Source organism: Fukomys damarensis, unplaced genomic scaffold (assembly GCF_012274545.1).
Source record: "Fukomys damarensis isolate Sample0158 unplaced genomic scaffold, DMR_v1.0_HiC HiC_scaffold_24, whole genome shotgun sequence".
NCBI lineage: Eukaryota > Metazoa > Chordata > Mammalia > Rodentia > Bathyergidae > Fukomys > Fukomys damarensis.
Genome location: NW_022900936.1, coordinates 56111204 through 56131336, shown reverse-complemented (window position 1 = coordinate 56131336; position 20133 = coordinate 56111204). Strand labels below are relative to the sequence as shown.

The 20133-nt window shown below is 38.7% G+C and overlaps 1 protein-coding gene across 1 annotated transcript in view; it reads right to left on the bottom strand.

The window, feature by feature from the left end:
* Phldb2 (pleckstrin homology like domain family B member 2) overlaps window positions 1–19623 on the bottom strand; it is a 243915-nt gene extending 224292 nt beyond the window's left edge. Inside the window, exon 1 of the mRNA XM_010630144.3 lies at window positions 19585–19623. The gene's annotated coding sequence lies outside the window, so the exon portion shown is untranslated. The remainder of the gene's footprint in view (window positions 1–19584) is intronic.
* Between the last annotated feature and the right edge of the window lie 510 nt (window positions 19624–20133).

The window sequence follows — 20133 nt, the reverse complement described above, 5'->3', positions numbered from 1 at the left end:
GGAGAGAAGAATGCTGGGAGTCATTGAATCAAACTGCGAGCATCCTTAGTTTCTATTGCCAGTTTCCTTATATGTCCACCTTCAGGTAGGGTTATGAAGCAAGGGCTATGGCTGCCTGAGGTCACTGGGGCTACTGGTGGGAGAGCTGGAAACCATGCAGTGCTGAGCCAGGGGTAGAGAAGAAGAAGGCTTTGAGATCTATAGCTCCTGCATCAACAGGGTGGCTAGTGTTCATCTTTCCCTTACTGTTCTTGCTTTGTAGATATGGCTCTCCTATTTCAGAAAACTGAAATTAATTCTTAGGAACCAAAGGGTTTTGAATCTGTAATGTTTATGAATTTGCCGAGAGCATTGGGAATGAGATTTCTGTTTTGCACATGAAGTCATATTTTAACAAACCAAAAAGAAAAAAAAAAAGATTATTTGAGAGTCTGTGAGGATCAGAGCTGGGTATTGTGTTACAGAAAATTTCCATTTCAGACACAGACTATATACAGCAGTGTGTGTGCCAAAAAAAGGCTAAGAGAGACTCCAGGAGGGCCTGGAAAAACAGTACCTTTCCTTTTAATCCTGAGGAGTGGGGCCAGGTTCTTGGGAGAGTTGTCTGGAAGATCTGGATCAGATCACACTTAGATGCCAGGGATTAGGATGATGGATAACAGATGGTATCACAGGACACAACTTCAGAGCTCCTAAGGATGTTCTTGGGTATAGTACTGAACCCCTCAGGGTATCACTTTCTGAAAATGAGGTAAAACTTCAAAATTTGTTGAGTATTAAAAATATTATATGAGCTATATGATGATAATACTATAATAATGCTAGTTACATAATTATTTCGCATTACTTACTGTTGTGGTAAAGCTTCCTAAACATTATCTCATCTGATCTTCACAGCAACCAGATGAGATCAGATGTATTATATTTCCAACTTCACAGTGAGAAAGCTGCAGTTTAGGAAAACAAGTGACTAACTTGAAGAAGTCCAAAACTTTAGGTGGTAGACTGGGAACTCAAATTTAAGACTAGTCTGACACTAAAACCCATGAAATGAGCTGATACCCTAAGAACAGGCCCTGGGATAAATCCTGTAAATGAGATGGTGGGATCGGGGACATCCATTGTGGGATAAAATATGTTGCTCTGACATCTCAGCCTATGTTTTAACAGTATCCTTTTCAGATTAAAAAAATATTGTTCAGGTTTTCCACTACATATTGCAGAAAGTAGCGGTTCTTACAGTGTGCTGTCCCAGACCAACATCACCTGGGAACTGGTTAGAAATACAGATTTTCTCAACTGCCCAGATTTACTGACTCAGGGACTCTACATTGGAGCACGTCCCCTAAGTGATTCTCATGCAGCTATTTGACAATCACTGGCCTTGGGATAAATAAATGAGAGTTAAATAAGGAATAGAGGTCTAACGATGATTCTTAACAGCTGTTAGTGACTCATTCTCCACAGTCATTCCCTTCTGAGTTTCTGTCCTTTTTAGGATGAAGGATTTGCTCGTGTCCTGTCTTGTGTGATAAATTTCATCAACAGTGTCCATTTCTTTCTGAATCAAAGCTATCCACGAGGACACTGAGCTTTATCTACTATCATGTGTATCCAGAACCCCCTTCTGTGTTTGGAACCACTTGTTAATTTTCCAGTGTGGATGGTTAGCTTCAAGTCGTTCAATGCCAGAAGAGGAAAAAATATGTTGAGTAAAATTTGTATTTCTAGGTTGAATGGGTCAATGGCAAAGCTGGGATTGTATCCAAGTATGCTTAGCTTTAAAGGTTCCAAACAATGCAAGGGGTGAACCATGCTGCACCCTGTTCTTTTCCTCCAGACTCCCTAGCTACACTTTATCATAGGGAGTAAAACACTAAAACTGAAGGTGAGGAAAGTTACTTCTCTGGTTTTTAATGTGAGCTCTAACTCAAATCTTTTGTACATGTTTTCAGTACATGCAGCTTATAATCATTTTAGGGAGTGGGTACATGTCCGTAATACACTTGTTTCAGCTCTTAATCCCCTTCCTCTTCTCCCCTTCTCTCCCTCTAGTTGCCTTTTCCCCATTTTCGTGGCTGATACTATTAATCTTAGCTCATGTTTATGATATATAACATGTACCTTTGTTGAGTTTTGTCTTCTCACTCTCGACAACCCCATGCTGTGCGCACATCACAGAAACAAGAACAGAGGAGGTTTTCTGCCTCCAAATTTATTATTCAGAGGCCAGTGGAGGTTGGATCTCCCAGGTCCAACACAAATCTGCCTTTTAGTAAAAATAACTTTCCATAAACATAACTCCAACTTTGCTGGTTTGTTGCCAAAGCTTTGCTTGTTATACAAGATGCTGCTTTTCTTAATTAAAAAAAATAGTGGGAAATATTTGGCTTTGTCAGAAAAAAGGAAACTATGGTTAACTTAGGATCTTTGGCATAAAAGGAGGTTTTTCTTTTATCTCAACCAAGATTCACTAACATGAAGTTCTGGTTAGAGGGTTCCCTCTTACATATCCAAATAAGGTAAAGTAAAAATGTTTAAAATATAACGTGGATTCTGCTGACAGAAACTGTTTTTGAATTTCAAAAGAGTTTTACTCAGCATTTTGTGTTGCTATCTGGTCTTACTTTAATTCACTGCAGACATACTACAAGAATGTAAGTCAGGAGTCTGGACTAGCAACGAACAAATGAAGGCAAAATGCATTCTGTGCATTAAAGCCTGACCTGTGGGAAGGGGAGATCACCTAGCTCTGTCTTCCTGAGATGATTTAGCAGAAGTGTTAGTAGACCAAATTCAATCATGGAGAAAAAAGAAACAGACTTCATACGGTTTTCCCTACTTGACAGATACCTTCAACTCTCTACCCCTAAAGACCCCGTCCTACAAATTGCACACTGTTGCCATTATAAATCAACAATATTTTCTGCAAACTATTAATAGTCGCTCAATTGTAGGCTATTAGTTAAGAATAGGCATTTTGGAGAGAGATAAGTCCACATCCAAATCTGGCTTTATCTTACTGGTGGTGAACTCCTGAAAGAGTTGTTTAACCTCTCTGGTACATTTTCTTCAGCTATAAATTTAGGACAAAAATTTCTCCCTCATAAAGTTGCATGAAGACTGACTTAGGTAAAGTTCAATGCTTTCTTAAACTCAATCAGTGCAAATAGTAAATCTGCATGTTACATAGATACGTTTGCATACATACACACCACATATACAATCTCAAAACAGGATTCTGAATATTTGTCACCCAGAATTTATATGATGAAACCAAATCCGCAAAGTGATATAATTAGGAGGTGGGATCTTTGGGAGGCGAGTAGGCCATGATGGTGCTTCCTTCATGAATAGGATGAATGTCCTCAGAAAAGATCCCAGAGAGCAAGCTTGCCCTCCTGTCCTGTGAGGATGAGGTGAGATGATGTCACCTATGAACCAGACAATAACTTGTCTCCAGATACTAGACATGCTGGCCTCTCGATCGTGGACTTTCCAACCTCCCTTCCCACAGCTGTGGGAAATAAATTTCTGTTGTTTATAAGCTTCCTAATTCATGGTGTTTTGGTAGAGAAGCCCAAACAGACTAAGACAATCAATCGCTGAGAAATGTGTATATTTCTGGGAGGGGTGTGTGTGTGTGTGTGCACACACACATGCACTTATAGGATTGCATGTGTGCTGTATATAAAATTATATTTTTTAGCTGGGTGTGGTGGTACACACCTGTAATCCCAGCACTTGGGAGGCTGAGGCAGGAGGATCGCTGTGAGGTCCAGACCAGCCTCGGCTACACAGACACACCTGTACCCAGCACTTGGGAGGCTGAGGCAGGAGGATCGCTGTGAGGTCCAGACCAGCCTCGGCTACACAGTGAGTTCCAGGTCAGTCTCAACTACACAGTGAAACCCTGTCTCAAAAATCCAAAAAATAAAATAAAATAAGATAAATAAAATTATATTCGTTTATTCTAATCACGTCCAAAAAGCAGTAAATTTTCTCTTTTTATTCTTTCTTGATAAAATGAGATGAACTTACTGACTTACTCCTGGAACTTTGGGTGTCACAAGCTATCAATAGCTTAGGCTCATATAAAGTACCACTTATTGCATATGTATATCAGTATCTAATGAATTATAAAAGCCCTTTCATGATTTTATCATGGTTGTTGATTCATCCTTATAAATTCAACCCTATGGAGAATGTCAAGCCAAATCTTCAAGCTCCATCAGCAGCCATAACAATAACTGAAAACAAAAAGCATTTGGAATATTTTGTTGGGTAACAATTTCATGAAACCTGAAGTTTCTAATAACTAAGACTCAGGTATTTAAAATACATGTATTCAACAAGTAAAAAAAATAAGAAATTAATGGTGAGAAATTATTCCTACTTAGGCTTTATAAATTAATGTTTTATTAAGGTGTTTCACAAATGCACTATTTAAAAAGTGGGAAAGCCTTGAGAAAAAACTAATTGACAGAATTTTTAGAACTTATTAGGAGATCAGTGCAGGCATTTTGTCCCTTTAAAAAACAGATACATATACACAGACACACACACACACACACACACACACACACACATTCTTTACACACCCTAAAAAATTTAAAAACTCCCACAGACCAGAGGAATGCAGAGAGAGATGCATTAAGAACCAGAACTTCTTTGTGGGGGATGGCAAATAAACTCTTAGGTCATTAGTTCCCCCCTGTCATAGTGAGATTATCCCCCATATGGTAGTTTATGTTTCTATGGTTACTTAGGGCTTGAGCTAGTTTTCAGTAATTTTCTCCAAAATCCTCCAAGCCAGTTAACAATTATTTTGTGAAGTATTTTATCACATTTTAATTAAATCTACCATGATCTAATAAACATCTGGATATATGCTCTGAGATGCAGCTCAGACTTTTCTTAAATGTCTACCTCATTGTAGTAGAGTTTCTTTACCTTTATTGTTTTTCCCAAGCACTGAGTGTTTTGTCTCAGTCTTGCTACACAATCCTCAAGAGATCTTTTAAGATTCATGATCTGTGTCTCCAACGAGAAGTTTTACAAGATGAATTGAGCATAAGGTGGTAGTAACTAATGCATTCGTCATTAAATGCTTCAGTTACAGCTTGTTTTGTTCCTCACTTTATTTTTAATTCAGTTCATACAAGATATTTCTTGAGGGCTTACTGTGTAAAAACACTGGACTATATAGCTTTTTGGTGCTGGGCCCTGCACAAGTTTTCCTCTCTGGCTTATCACTTGTGATTACTATTTTTTACACACACACACACACACACACACACACACACACACACACACACCGCTGTATGTTTTTTTTTAAATAATCTTTTGATGCTTTAATATTTTATTCACTGAGACCATGGATTGACTTAGCTTTCACATGAAAATAATTATGTGTCATTTAAAATGTAATGCTTTGAGTTGATTATGGTGGTCGCTGTAACATCAGTATTCTGGGAAGTTGAGGTAGGAAGAGGATGTGTGAGCCCAGTCTTGGTGCCTTTGCAATTTCGAGAGTCCCTGTTTGAAAACAAAAAGTGAAAAGGACTGAGGATATAGCCCAGTTCAATACTTAGTATTGCCAATGCCTATATGTGTGTGTGTGTGTGTGTGTGTGTGTATTTATATATATTATATATTTATAATATCATTATACACCACCAAAAATGTATACACACTTCAGGCAAAGATGTTTTTTCTTTTTCTTTTTTTTTTTCTGAGACAGGGTCTCACTATGTAGTTGAGACTGACCTGGAACTCACTATGTAGTCCAGTCTGGTCTTGAACTCATAGTAATCCTCCTGCCTCAGCCTCATGAGTGCTGGAATTACAGGCATGAGCCACCACACCCGGCTAAAGATGTTTTTTCAACAGATGATGCTACTCTCATATGGGGGACCCTAGAGGATTTTGTATATTGTAGAAAACCCACTACATCACCTGCCTGTAGATAAATTGAAAATGTATGTACAGCAATCTCAATGACCAAGGTTATCCAAGCAGGAGGTCCCGTGCTAATAAATACCTGGAAGCTAATGAGCATCACTTTGAGCACCAATTGTAATTGTAGAGACCAAAGGTAACTTGTATTAATTTCCTAATGTCTCAATACATTTATTATTAATATACAGGTTTTTCTTTTCCTGAAATAGGTATACATATGTCATTTGGGGGGTTTTTCTGTAACATACATAATTCAGTAGAGTTGAGGAAAGGACCAGGAAAAAGTTTTTAGAAGCTTTCTCATAAAAGTCTTCTTAATAGACAAGACTAGGAAAAACTGAAGTAAAACATGATTTCTTAAGTCGCTTCCAACTTTCTCACACACACGTGCACACGCACACACCAGACAACCTTGATGCTGTTCTTTGAGGTCTTAATTGACACATCAGCCTCCTTCTTTGAACCCTGGGCCTCAAGTGTTCTTGCTTTCTGAACTTCCCTAGCAGCCATTTATATTATTCAGTAGTTGCTCATGAACTAACTTGTGGGATTTCTTCAGGGCTTCAAATTATTATTTATATGTCCATGTTTTGAAACATTTTGTGATGCCACTGAGGCTCTGATAGACATTTCAAGACAACAGGTGATTTTTACACTCAAATGAGATTTTGTTTCTATTTTAATTTTCTCTTTAAATATCATGTCTTGCTGCATGGGTAAAGAATATATCATTTCATTCCATTTACTAAGAGGCATAAGGTTTGGGAACCCTCATTTTATCTTAGCTGGTGCAGCTGCTAGATACTCATATAACGCCCTAATCCTTTGTAAAAACTTAATCAGACAGCTGCCATGATAATATGCAGTTTCAATGACGGCCTCTGTTGAGGGAAATAATATGCTATTGTACTAAGTCTCACAGATTAATGATGTTTTCTATAAGAAAATGGCTAACACACAGGAGCTCCCAAATAGGCACTGAAGCTATATGTTGGAAAAAAATCCTTCACCTTTGGTATCTACCATGAGATGGAGGTGTATTCTTTGAATTTAGAACCACTGGCATTTTTGTTGTAGTAATGGTTTAAATAGATGGTTTCAGTATAGCTGAACAGTTCTTTATAAAGCACTTTTAACAAGGATACTATTGTTAGAGAAAAACAGTGCTTTCATTTGAACTGTTAAAATTACAAGGGGTAAAATGAAAAAAAAAAAATGAAATACTCCTGGCAGCAAATTTTGTAGCTCAGCTGTGACTTCTCCAACCTATTGCCAAGAATCCTGGGCAAAGCAATTCTTGTTTTTTCAGCAATTTGATCTGGATTCTTGTAAAATTAACCATAGGTTGACAAATTCATTTTAACACCACCACCCTCCAGGACTTTGTAAATGTGAAGGAGATGAAAACAAACACAGGGAATATTTTTGTAATAGGGCAGTGAAAAGTCATCATCAATAAAATAAGAAAATCTGGTTTATGAATATAATTTGGTGCAAAGAATATCAACCAACAGTTGGTATTAATTATTTTAAAAATATACCTACATAGTTGTTTGTATACTACTAAAATGATCCATTTTTTTCTACACAGATTCTGGGGATGGTGTAAGAATTTGCAGAGACATCTGTTCAATTATTGAGTTAGACAGTTCACTTTTTTTTTTCACTATCAGTTTGACTGCTCTTAAGAATTCATTAAATAAGCATCTTACATTATTGGTGGTTAATTATGATAGAACATTCAAGCTCTGAACTTATTTTCAAGATGGCCTTTCATTATTTTCTACTATAAAAGGCTTATAGGTAATCTAAAACTTACGTCCCAGTAGTAATTAGCAGGAAATGCTACTCAGCATTATCCATATTTATTTAGAAGTACAAATAAAAAGATTATAAAAATTTAAATGAGAAGCACATGTGTAAAGCCTGGCTTTGAAAGAAATAAGAAACAGACATGGTACAAAATATTATATAAAGGTAGTTAATCTAACACATATATCTTGTAAACTGCTGAATTTAGCAACAACAACAACAAAAGTGACAGTAAAGAGGGATATGAGTTGGCTACTCTGGAAGGGCCTCATGGGATCACCAAATATGGTGGATTTTTGTCATAGCTGTGTGCCTTGTCTTCCTATTTCGGGGAATACCAAGAAGGAAGCCTAAAGGGTTAGATGTTTCCTTCCTTAGTGCCCTGCAGCTCAGGCTACCAGGTTTTCTGCCCAAGAAACTGAGTCTTTGTAAAGGACAGGAGAGTGCAAGGAACCTTAGCAGGTTATGATCAGTGCTTCTGAGTGAAAGGAGAGGCAAATATAGCCATGGAGCTGTAGCTGTATTCAAGGTGATAATGCCAAGGACAGCACCTTTTTTTTTTTCATTCATTAATTTTATTGGTACATTTTAGGTATACAATATGCTGACATATATTATTCGGACTTTGAACCTTTACATAATATATCTTGGTTCCCCATTTCCCTGCCCTCCCTTCAACTCCTCCACTACTCTCAACTTACAGACTTTGTTTTCATTTTTCTTCCTTTCCTCATATTTATTCCTTTCCTATCTTTCCTTTTCACAACCCCTCCCACTTCCACTTCCCCTTTGGACCTTTTCTTCCTGTTTCACATTATCTATTATACATTTTGATCCTTATGTGCACTTTCAGTTTCTCACACTGGAGAAACTATTTGGTATTTACACATTTTGAAAGAAAGCATCTTAAACTCTTCCTGTGTGCCACGCTGGCTATCTTTTGCTTCCTTTCCTCATACACAAGACCTCATCCTGCAGCCTTCCTGCTATTCTTTGAACTATCTGACATCCTTTTAATAAATCTGTTTTCTCCTTATATCTCCAAAGTGAATTTGCAGAACCAAGCAAACTGATTCCATCATAGGTCCAGAAACTGTCCTGTGTCCAAGTATTCATAGATGTTTGGGCACTGGGCACTGGTGTGCTTCATAAAGACAGTGAAGTTAGTGGCATTAATGCTACTACTTAAACTCTTACTGACTCCAAAAGATTTGTGATTAAGTTCCTTGAAAAACACGTTAGAAAAAAATTTTAAAAAACAAGAGAGGGAAATGAAAGTAAAAATTTAGCTATTGTTGAATGCGTCAGACTGTTACATATATTATTTTATAATGAGAAATGGGACCTGTAGGTAAATAAGAATGCTCAGTGGGTCCTCAAATTCCCTACCCTGCAGGAGAAGCTTCCTGGGAAACCAAAGCATAGTTAGGGGGTTCTGGGAAGAAAATGAATGCAGTCAAAGCAAAGGGAACTGTGCCAACTTTGGGGAAGGAGGTGGACCAAATTATAGTTCGTGAACAGTAAAGTGTTAAAATGACTGTACCCTACATATTCATGAAATGCCTGGTAGTTCTCAGTTTTTGCCAGTTTCATTTAAAGGACATATTACTTTAGTGTTTTAATTTTCTTTTATTTCATTTTTAATATAGTTGGAAATCTATTCATATGATTATAGGCCATATACCTTTCTTCTTTGTGAATTGTTGGTTCATTTTCTGTCCAACTTTCTCCTAGGGTACTGCATCTAATTGGTGTGGATTTGTAAATATTCTTTAGTGACAATAACTCTTTAGAGGGAGTAACCTGTTATTTATACAGCAAATATACTTTCCTAGTTCCTTGTTTCCCATTTTTATCTGTTTATACTATTTTAAAAGGGATTTTAAATATTTATGTAGTCAAACCTAGACTAATAAATCTTTACATATATTCTTTCTTTCAGTGAATGAAAGAATGAAACTAACATGAAATATGCTCCTTAGGAGTTTCTAATCTGAGTTTTTAAAGGAATCAGTCAATTCAACAATGTTGGCCCTGCTTAGGAAATATCAAAGTTGGTTTAAAATGATGAAAGTTTTACCTACACCTTAAATGTTTACCTAAGTCAATTTTAGAAGGATTTCTACCCAGTTGCGTGGAAAGCTACTCTTCTGACTTATAGTCTGCTTGAAATGCATGGTGTTAAGGCCAAAGTTAGATCTGCATGCTAATGCAGCTTGTTGGGATGGGTGCTGGTTAAGTCATCTGAGTGTTTAATCTTAAGCATCCCATTGGATACCAGAATACCTCACTGTTGTTTCTCTGTTTTGTTCCTTTCTGAAGATTTAAAGTTGCTCCCAAAGAAATTAAAGTCAAGTCATAACTGAGTAGAAATCAAGTTGATACCAGGACAAAAGTCACTAGGGTATGGATAAGTGCAGGAGGCCTAGGATGCAAAAGTGTTTCTAAATTAGGGCTCCAGGTTCACGGGATGGGAACTGGGCGCAGAACGACTCAGGGTTGAGTTCTGTTTGAATGATCTCCTTGGATCACCCTCCTACTTTCCTCATCCCAGCATCAAATCTCTTACCTATGGATACCACAACTGTCCCTGTTCTTCGAATTCCTCCTCCTCCTTAGAAAATATGAACAAATCCTACAACTTTTACTTGAAAGTCTAAAGTCTTAAAAAAGGAAGTAGGCAAATCCTAATTTCTTGTTCTTTAAAATATCACGTAGATCTCAACTCTTCTGGTAGTCTTGAACATCCATCAGAAACTTTTCTGTGTTGTGTCAATCTGCTCTGTGAGATATTGCTCTTCATTTGGGCAGAACTGAGAACGAATCATGCCTAGACCTGTAGTGTGTAGCACAGTGTCCAATATGTAGTAGGCACTCTGTAAATGTCTTCTTATTAGAAGAAAGGAGAGGAACAAAGGAAAATACTATTCCAACATGGCTTTATAAATTTGGCTTGGGAGAAGTCGGAGTTAATAGTTTTCAGTTTGAATGCATGTGAAGAATGGTGGTATCACATTTGGAGGTTTATCAGATAGTGGTTAAAAACGGAAATATGATGACTCTCAGATAATCTCTATAAGGGATCAGCCAAAGATTAAGCAAAACCAGACACTGTTAAGAGTGTGTGTCTGTGAAATAAAAGAAAAAAATATGTTGGCCAGCAGGCTATGCACACAGTTTAGCAAATAGTGCTCATATTACTGTATCTCTTGATCAGTTTACCTGAATTCCCTTATTTTATCTTGCTTCTAACACCACTTAAAGTAAGATAGATGGTAATAGGATACATAATTCAGCATGCCAAGATTGCTTGAACACATCTGAAGTTAATATAATTAACCGACTCTGAGATTCATTTAGACATCACAAAAGAATTATTTACATGCCAAAGGTTCTTGGAGTGTGACATTTCTAAAAATGATCAAAATGTGTTGCAGTGATTTTTGAGAAAGGGATCTGCTATCAATAGAAGTCTGCAAGGCCTGTCTTTTAAATGGATACTCACTAATCAATTCCAGAAACTAAACAACTATTTAAATTTTGTGTTACTCCAATCCAGAAATAGTTCCAGACAAGATTTTTCTTCTTGCAAAATTGTTCTAATACCTTCGTCACACTAAGATTCTTTCCATGTAACACATATACACACTACTTGTAAATTACTTTAGTTCTACCTCAGTCACAGCAAGACACTTGGAGTCCCCAAGTGCTAGAAGATTTATGGCATGAAATTCTCCTCTGCTTAAAATGTTGCCTTTCTCCCTTTCAGCCCCCGGAGCAGTGAAAAAAAAAAAATGAGCCAATCAGAAATTGTCTCTGGAACACTTCTACCGGCTAAGTTGCCCTTACTGTAACTGATGGATCTGACTTCCTTGAGGACTGGGACTGACTGAGGGCTATGGTGGCTATGTGCACAGACATGTGGCTTTTTGAAAGTGGGAAAATAGAGCTTCATTATACTTCATACTCACAACCCCCTTTCTTCTAGAAAGCTAGCCAGGGTAGAGAAGCTAGTCCTATAACAGGAATTCAGTTAAATTTAAGAAGCCATGGCATGCTCCCTGGCTACATAGAACTTGAAAAGGTGTCAGCTGGTATTTAGTCAGTGGTCAATCCCATGAATGGATTGACCTGCATGTAATCACCTTACATGTTTTTTGTTGTGTTTGTTTTTAACTTAATGGGAATGCAGTATGGCACTGAAGTCTGTATTTGGGCTAAGTTTGGTATTGATAATGATTTTTGGAATTGTGGACTGTTTTGCTCCTTTGGTCTCCGTAAGAGGACATGGTTGAATTAAAAGCCTATCCTTCTTCCATCTGGTTTTAATCCATCTGGTTTTAATGAAAGGTATATGATGAGCAACCCAGCGGGCCTTTTGATAATTATTTGATTTATGGATTTTGAAAAGTAATAATAGTCAATGTGATTGTAGGAAGCATTGACTAAGCATTTATTGCATTGCTTCTCACTCTCTTCAAGAGATTACTTAAGAAGGAGTCAATTATATATTAGGAATAGAGTAAAAGCCAAGACATGGGAAGATTTAGTAAGATTTTTGTGGAGTACAACATAAAGTCAGCTGAAGACACTGTCAGAAAAAGTTTTTCTTATTGAATTTATGACATTGCCCCCCTCCCCAGAAAATGATCAGATATTCCTCAATTATGAGAATTAATGTTGTGTACTCTCTCTTCTCCAAAAAGGGAGAAAAATAGGCAGTAGGGTGATGCACACTCTAAATGTCATTGAGACATACAACCACTGATATCCAGTTTCATTCATTGCTTTCCTGTTCATCTGGAAGTTCTTTGCCATCACTTGGGAATGTGGCTCTCCAGGGTCTTCGAACCCCCAGGACTAGGTTTGAATGAACCAATGTGGCCCATGATGCTTTTATTTTCTTCACTGGAATGTCATGCCATGCCTTAGTATTTTATGCAATTAGTTTTCTTTGGGAGATATTGCCCTGGGCGGCTTTCTCTCATACAATATCACAGTGAACAAGCATTATTTCTTCATTTTTATATGAAGAAACAGAGTGAAGAGGAATGAAATAACCTCAGAGGTAAAAAATAAAAAGCATCAGTGAAGAGTACATCATATTTCTGCCAGTCAACCTGATGACCACTCATTTCTGCAGATTATAGGAGAGAAATCATTCCCTCCAAAGAAAATTGACCTTTCAGCTCAGGGCCTCAGGGAAGATCTTTGATGAAGCCTCATTTCCTTGATGTGCCTTTATTCATTACAATGGGCCTTTCATGAAGCTTGCAAGAAGAGGCTTGAACACATCCACCCAGGAGCTACAACCTGGGTAAATAATGGTGCTGCCCAGGGCGGGATGGCTCAGGCCCTGGACAGGCTCAGGCTCTGGATCCAGAGAAGATTTAAAGCTGTGCCACCTTCTTGATCATTGTTCTGTGAATTTCAGAGGAGGTGAGGATCTGACCTGAGCAGCTTTTACCCTCCCGTTCCACGTCATTAACCAAAAAGTAAGGATGATTGCCTCAGCAGATTAAAATCATTTCCATATTTTCTTTCCGATCCTAACTTTTCTAGTTTTTCATAGAAGACCACATGTAAAAATTAGAGAAGAAATTAGAGATGATATACTTCCAACCCCTTGCTAACAGTGATGTGGTTTGCTTGATATTGATGGCCGCTGTGCAGTAGATGCACAGAAACAAAACCAAACACCCTATCCACTGTGATATTTGGTACAGCGTGACAGAAAAGCAAGCAGATCCTTAGTGCACTATTCTAATCACCTTGCTAGTTAATACTTCCAGTTCAAGCGATTTTCAAAAAATAACTTCTCTATTAAATGCAGAGTTAATTATCAATTTATTAGTACCTACAAGTATTTACTGAGAACTCATAACATTAAGGTGCGGCATTAATGATTAAAAGCACACCCCCCCACACACACATGCACGCATGCATGCACACACGCACAGACACACCTCTAGAAGCCTGGGTCTGGATCATTTAGCAAGCTTAAAACCTTATGTCTGATGAATGGCAAGATTATTTAATCCTATTTTAAAAAACAGTGCCAACGCACTTTTGGGCTAGAGGAGGGGGCTGTTATCAAACTCATCAATAAATGTCTCTGGCTATTCACAGTGAGTGTGCAGATGAACAAAAGACTAGAATGAAGCCACCACCAGAATGTCTAAAAATCGGCACAGATTCTCAAAGACCACGACGGAGTGAGGGTGAGAGTACCTTAGCTGGGCTATAATAACACCTCTTACAGAGAATGGGTATTTCCTATTTGCAAAGAAAAGCAAGATGAGATTCATTTGCTAGAGAATAGTTAGCTTGTAAGCAGTCGGATGAGTGTTTCTGCTTATGTTCAGGATTCCTGGCTAGGAAGAAGAGTTAAATTTGGCAGAATAAATGTGTTTGAAATGAAGGATACATCTCCTGGGAATTGTCAGACTCACATCTGGGTACCGGTTTTCTTCAGGTTACGGAAAAGCCTAACATATACTAATCCATTGCAAAATCTTCTTGCTCGCCTCTCCTGTTGCGTGCTGCTTACATACTAACCATGTCTTCAGCTGCTTATCTGTGAGACCTAATGATAACTACAAAGCAGGCCCATGGATGAAAGCCATCTTTCCATAATCATGCACGTGTGCTTCAGCCAAATGCACTCTATAAGGCTCAGACATTCATTCTTTAAAGCATCAGCCCTGTGATGACAAAAAAAGAATCCTACCTGGTTTGAGCTTTCTGCAAGAAGTATTTTTGATAATGCTTTGACTTAGGGGGAAAGGAGAACTTTGTAGGGGTTACCTCAGTGCATAATGACATTGCAAATTCAGACTACTTGAAACCTGTCATCCAAATCCAGGGGCTTTATGTAAAAAACAATCTCATTTTCATTTTATTCTCTGGGAACCCCTCCAAGGCAGAGTGAATTGCCAGCTTTTTGTGACCTTCAGTTCCTTAACTGCTCCCATAGGAAAACTGATCTTGGAACTGCAGAGAGGAATGGAACAGTTTTCAAATTGGTGTGGGGCAGGGGCAGAAGTTTCATTCTCTCTGTTCGTTGCTCAAACTTATGGGTTCTCCTACACTAAGATTTGTAGAACCTCTGAGGTCACAGAAATGGAGACAAAAGGTACGAAAAAGATACATATTACTTCCAAAAAGCATAGATAGAGAGACTGTCACACGGGATGGAGACTTAGTCAGCCAGGAACAATTTCCAGTGAAGCTTGCAGAATAAGACAATACTCGAGCTCCTCCAGATCACAGCTGATGCAGGGCTCTTGATTGCTTAGAACATTTCAAGACTGAAACAGAATTCAGAGTGCACAAGAATTCCTCCTTAACTAGAGATAGTTTCTACAGAGGTTGAAGCTGTACTCATAATAGATTTCCATTTTGTACAGAGACTTCATTGATTTCCCAACTGTTTGGAAAGGAGATGTCCATCTCATCATTGGTTTAACCAGGAAAGGTCTTGTGAATATGGAGACTCCAGGGGAATTCTGACCCCTGCTCATGAACACTGTTTTACAGGCATACAACAGAATAGGGGACTGTGGCTTCTTATGTTTCTCCTGGAATGAATTATTCTGCTCATAGGCACATTGGCTTCAAAGATTTTTGCCTTTAAGGCAAATCTTATTAAGTTACAATTAAATTATTTTCATCACACTATGGAAATCTAATTAGAATAACAGTATTATCACTCTGACCTGATAGAATTCTTTCTAGTCAAAAGAATAGAAACTGTTGTTTGTGTGGGTTTCTGTAGCCCAAGAGCAGGCTGTGTAGTCATTTGGCATTTTTAATATCCAAAAATAGCTCGTGGGCCCAGTTCTTACCATTTTTAGGGTTTAAGAATCCAGAGGACTGCTTGTGTATTAGAAAAAAACAGTGCAAAGAGTTGGAATCCCAAGATCATGGGACATGTTAGCTGAGAGAGATTGAGTACAGTATTCATAGGGACTGGGTCTCAGGTTTCTCATCAGAAAGGATGGCATCTAAATTGATTCTCATCCCATAGGGGCTGCTCTGATAAAACCACTGAGGCACTGGAAATTTTTAAAATGTATATAGCCTTCTCCAAGAAAAATTTCATTACAGAAACCAACTTTTTAGAAATATTGATAGGATAAATGAAAAATGTTTCTTTACTAAAATCAACCAAACAAAAGACAAAACAGTGTTTATGAACCAGGAGATAAGAATAATTTGCTTACACATCTTCATGAAGGGATCCAAATGCTGACCTGTGGGCAATTGTCATTGTCATTGTGTGTGTATGGCTATTTTCCTGGAGGAGAGGAAAATACTCTGATACTGAGTTTTATACATTTACAGGTCAAGAATATCTACTGAAGGCAGAAAGGGGGAGTAAATATGTACTCTGAGGATCTAAGCAAATAATTTAGAAAGGACTCCTTACGATTTACCCTTAGAACGCAAATAGTGCAGACACTGTGGGGGGAGGAGCATGTTTCCCGAAACAGCATTAAAGAACACGAATGTTTGAATCAGACTGACTCCACACGTTTCCCCCCTTGCTTATTCTGTAGCCTGTGTATTTTATATAGGTTTACTATGATAATTAAGTGATATGTATAGATAAAAAGGCAACAGTTCATGTCCTGGTCATAGAAACACTTGATCAAGGTGAAATGTTGTTAGACGTCCTTGTTTCAGCTACATACTTTGTTCTTTGTCCCAGGGCTTTAGTTCCTAAGAATGATAACACACAAATATAGTGCACATGAGGCCAGCTGGTTGGAAAGGGTACAGGTGGGTGTGTTCATGCAATTCCTGTTTGTAGGCTTTTGCTGCCACATTCTTGGTATGTCTGAGGCAGGTCTGTAAAAACAAGAAACTCTTTGATCAAAGATGTTCAGCTGACCACATTTTATGATGGCATTTCTTTATCTTTTTCTTATAAATGCTCAAGAATTGTGGCTGCTTTGGAATTTCTTCCAGATAGCTGATAAAATTCTTAGGATATATCTGAACAAAAGTGATCCTATGGCTGGGGGTAGAGGAAGGTTTATTGCTATAGATCATTTATTGCTTAAAAGTCATCCACGAACACTTGGGACTCCAATCCAATTTGGGTGTTTGGGTTGCAAGTGATAAGAGCCTTGACACCATAGGATGTTGATGGTTCTTCCTGCTTTCAACCTCTTGCTGCCCGAATTTCTTGGGCTTTGATGAAAGGATATTAGCTGAGTTGCATGAGACAGTAAACTCTGGAGTTCCCAGAGAAGGACAGGTTGGAGGTCATTTCTCTCAAAATAGTTTAGGTGCTATATGTCAGTTGGGATCCATGGGTTTGAGTTCATGGAATAGAAAAGGCCTGGGAATTAACTGTGTTTACTTAGGAAATATTCAGGACCCATACTATTTCAGTGACTAAAACCCTCAGAAATTCTTTCTTTTTCTCCTGCCTGTTGTTTCTTTGCTCTCCCCTCTGAGAAGGTCCAGACTACTTCAGTGCTGGCCTTTTGGTTATAGTAGCAGCCAATTGGCCAAGGCATGGCACATCCTAGGGCAGATGTCGAACCTCTGTATAAGTCAGCCTTAGTAACCTCCAGTTTGTGATCCTTTGTGTCCTCAACTCTGTGCCCTCATGAGGAAGACAAGAGGCTAGAAACCAGGCTGAGATGTGTGGAATCCTAGCTCAGCCTCTGACTCACTCACTACATGATCCTGGGCAAATTAATTAACTTCTGTGTTCTGATTTCCTCATATATAAAAAAATAATGCCTATTAATCCAAGTCAATCTCATGACTGACTATCCTCTATTTAATATCCAATATATAAGAAACAGAAAAGTGAGATATACCCTCAGGTTCTCCCAGTGTATATTTGGCTACGAGCCAGATACTGCACAGAAAGGTCCATCCCTAAGGCACCATGAATGAACCTGGCCAGTGTGTTTGAATGTTCTGAGACCTTTTGCTTTTCTTCAAAAGCACTTTCATTACTTGCCTTATCTAAAGACATCCTCTAGGTAGCGACAGACATTAAGTTTTTACAGAGGTTAACATCTTCCTGGAATTCAGAGTTTTCCATAACTCTCCATGCCAAACATTTCCGGGAAGCATCCAAGAGGAGTCTCAAATCACACATGAGGTTTGTATATGCAGTGGCCCAAATGACTTCATCTAGTTGAATATTACAGGCCCTGAAAATTCCAGCCACCAACCTGAAGGGATTCACTTCAGCTCTATACATGATGGACCAGAATGATATCAAATATCACCTGGTTGAAGACATAGCCCAGCCTCTCCCTAAAAGGACTTGAGAATAACAGGGCCTCCCTATAGTAGGTATAAGAGCCAGCCACCACCGATTGGGGTCTATGTGGTGGGAGTATTATAATGTTCCTGCAGTTAGAGCCATTATACTTAGAGCTGAAACCAAGAGTCACATTTGTTAAAAATAACATTTCCATTGCATAATCTGAACCATGGGGACTGAAGAAACAACAAACAGCTTCAGGGAGGTGGGATGCACGCACATCTAACATTTATGTCACTCAGAATGACAACAGAGAGAAAGGACTAAAAGAATTACTCAACAAAAACGGCGAAAAATCTGTCCCCCACAAAAGTAACATTTCCATAATATGTAGGCTTCAGGGGGAAAATTCCACACTTGTGATTACTTAATAACCTTATTCTTCCTAAAAAAAAAAAACCCCACTTAATAACTTGTTCCCATTAGTTATTTCTTCCCTATGCATGTTCCGTGATGGGCAAGGTTCTCTCCAAAGCCACAAGCTCTTGTGCCCGAGGCGTTTCAGAGATCAGGTTTGCATATGAGTCTTATGCTTGTTAATCATTAATCTGAGAGGGTCTTTGTGGTGTTTCTTTATTTTTAAATTTCCTGTGTTTCTGGGGATTGGACACAGAACGTTCACTTTGAGCTACATACCCATCCCTTTAAAAAAAGTTTTTAACCTGGAGATAGGGTTTTACTAAGTCACTAAGTTGTCTAGTCTGTCATTGAATTTATGATTCTCCTGCCTCAGCTTCCCAGGCTGCTGGGATTACAGGTGTGTGCCCCCAGTCTAGCTCCCTGTGGTGTTCACTACTCTGGGTAGGACACATACTATGATCGACAGAGAATATAGACTTCAGCTTCAGAGAAGGGTGCCCTGTATGTTACTATGGACAGACTCAGGCAATGGCTTTGGTAGTCCTCAGTTAAAAGCAGGAAATAGCCCTGCTTGAGTAAATGATTGACCTGGCTGCCTGCTGTGATAAGCCTCTGTAAATAGGCCTTATGCTGCTCCAGTAAATTTAGACTTTTAACTCCTTCAGTTCCAAAGCAGAAGAATACACATGGATCTCTGAGAGATCCTATCATCTGAGGATAGTGGCCCTCTGAATGGACAGTGTGTTTCTTAGAATTCTATGTACATTGTCATCTCTGTTATATTTTGACAGTGGAAAGAATTCATGCACACAAAACTCTGGAACAAAGTCTAGTGTATGAAAGCACTACTAATGGAAGACTTTCAATCACAAATATGATTTCTTATAATAAAAGACAAAAGGAAACCTTCCACATCTTTGAACTCTACAGAGGAACACCAAGAACTTCCAGAGGAAAGAAAAGGTTGAAGGATATACAGGCTACGCTCCAGACCATGCTGATGGATACATGGCTGAATTCCCCTGACACACACCCAGCTCCACCACACCTCCTTCATTCAGTAGGCCCCTATCATGCAGTCTGACTACAAGGCGAGGCAAGATTGTTGTCTTGTGATCTTGAGGGAAGGGCCAGTGGCCAGACAGACCGCCTACCTTTGCTGCTGCTTTTCAACCCAAGTTCTTCTCTAGTTGTTCCAACCTCTGCTGGGGAATATGGGACTTGGTGAAGAAGCATCAGCAGTTTTCTATTATTCCCTAGGCATGAAAGTGAGCTGCTTCCTCAGTTTCTTTCCCTGTTCTCTCAGGCTACACAGAGAACGGTCCAAGGAAGCAACTTGCTCGGAGCGAGGTGTATTGACAGATGTGAAGGAGGGAGTCTTCCCTGGCCCAGCCAATCATCACACACCAGGGCAGGCCTCTAGTCCTGGACGAATCCAACCATGGCACTGGGTGACAAAATCAGGCAGTGCGACAGTAAAGGGCAGAAAGCGGAGATTGAAAGCTATTGATTATACGGACAAGAAATTACCTTGCAACTAGATCTATGAAGTACACAAGAGACCCTGAGAGTAATTTATCTAAAAGAAGAAAACTTTGCTCCTTTAGATGTCAGCAGTTTTAGAAGGAGATTTGGAGGTCATTTCGGCAAACCTCCCATTTAATCGTAGAGTTTTTAAGGAACTTTTTATTTTTTGAGAACCA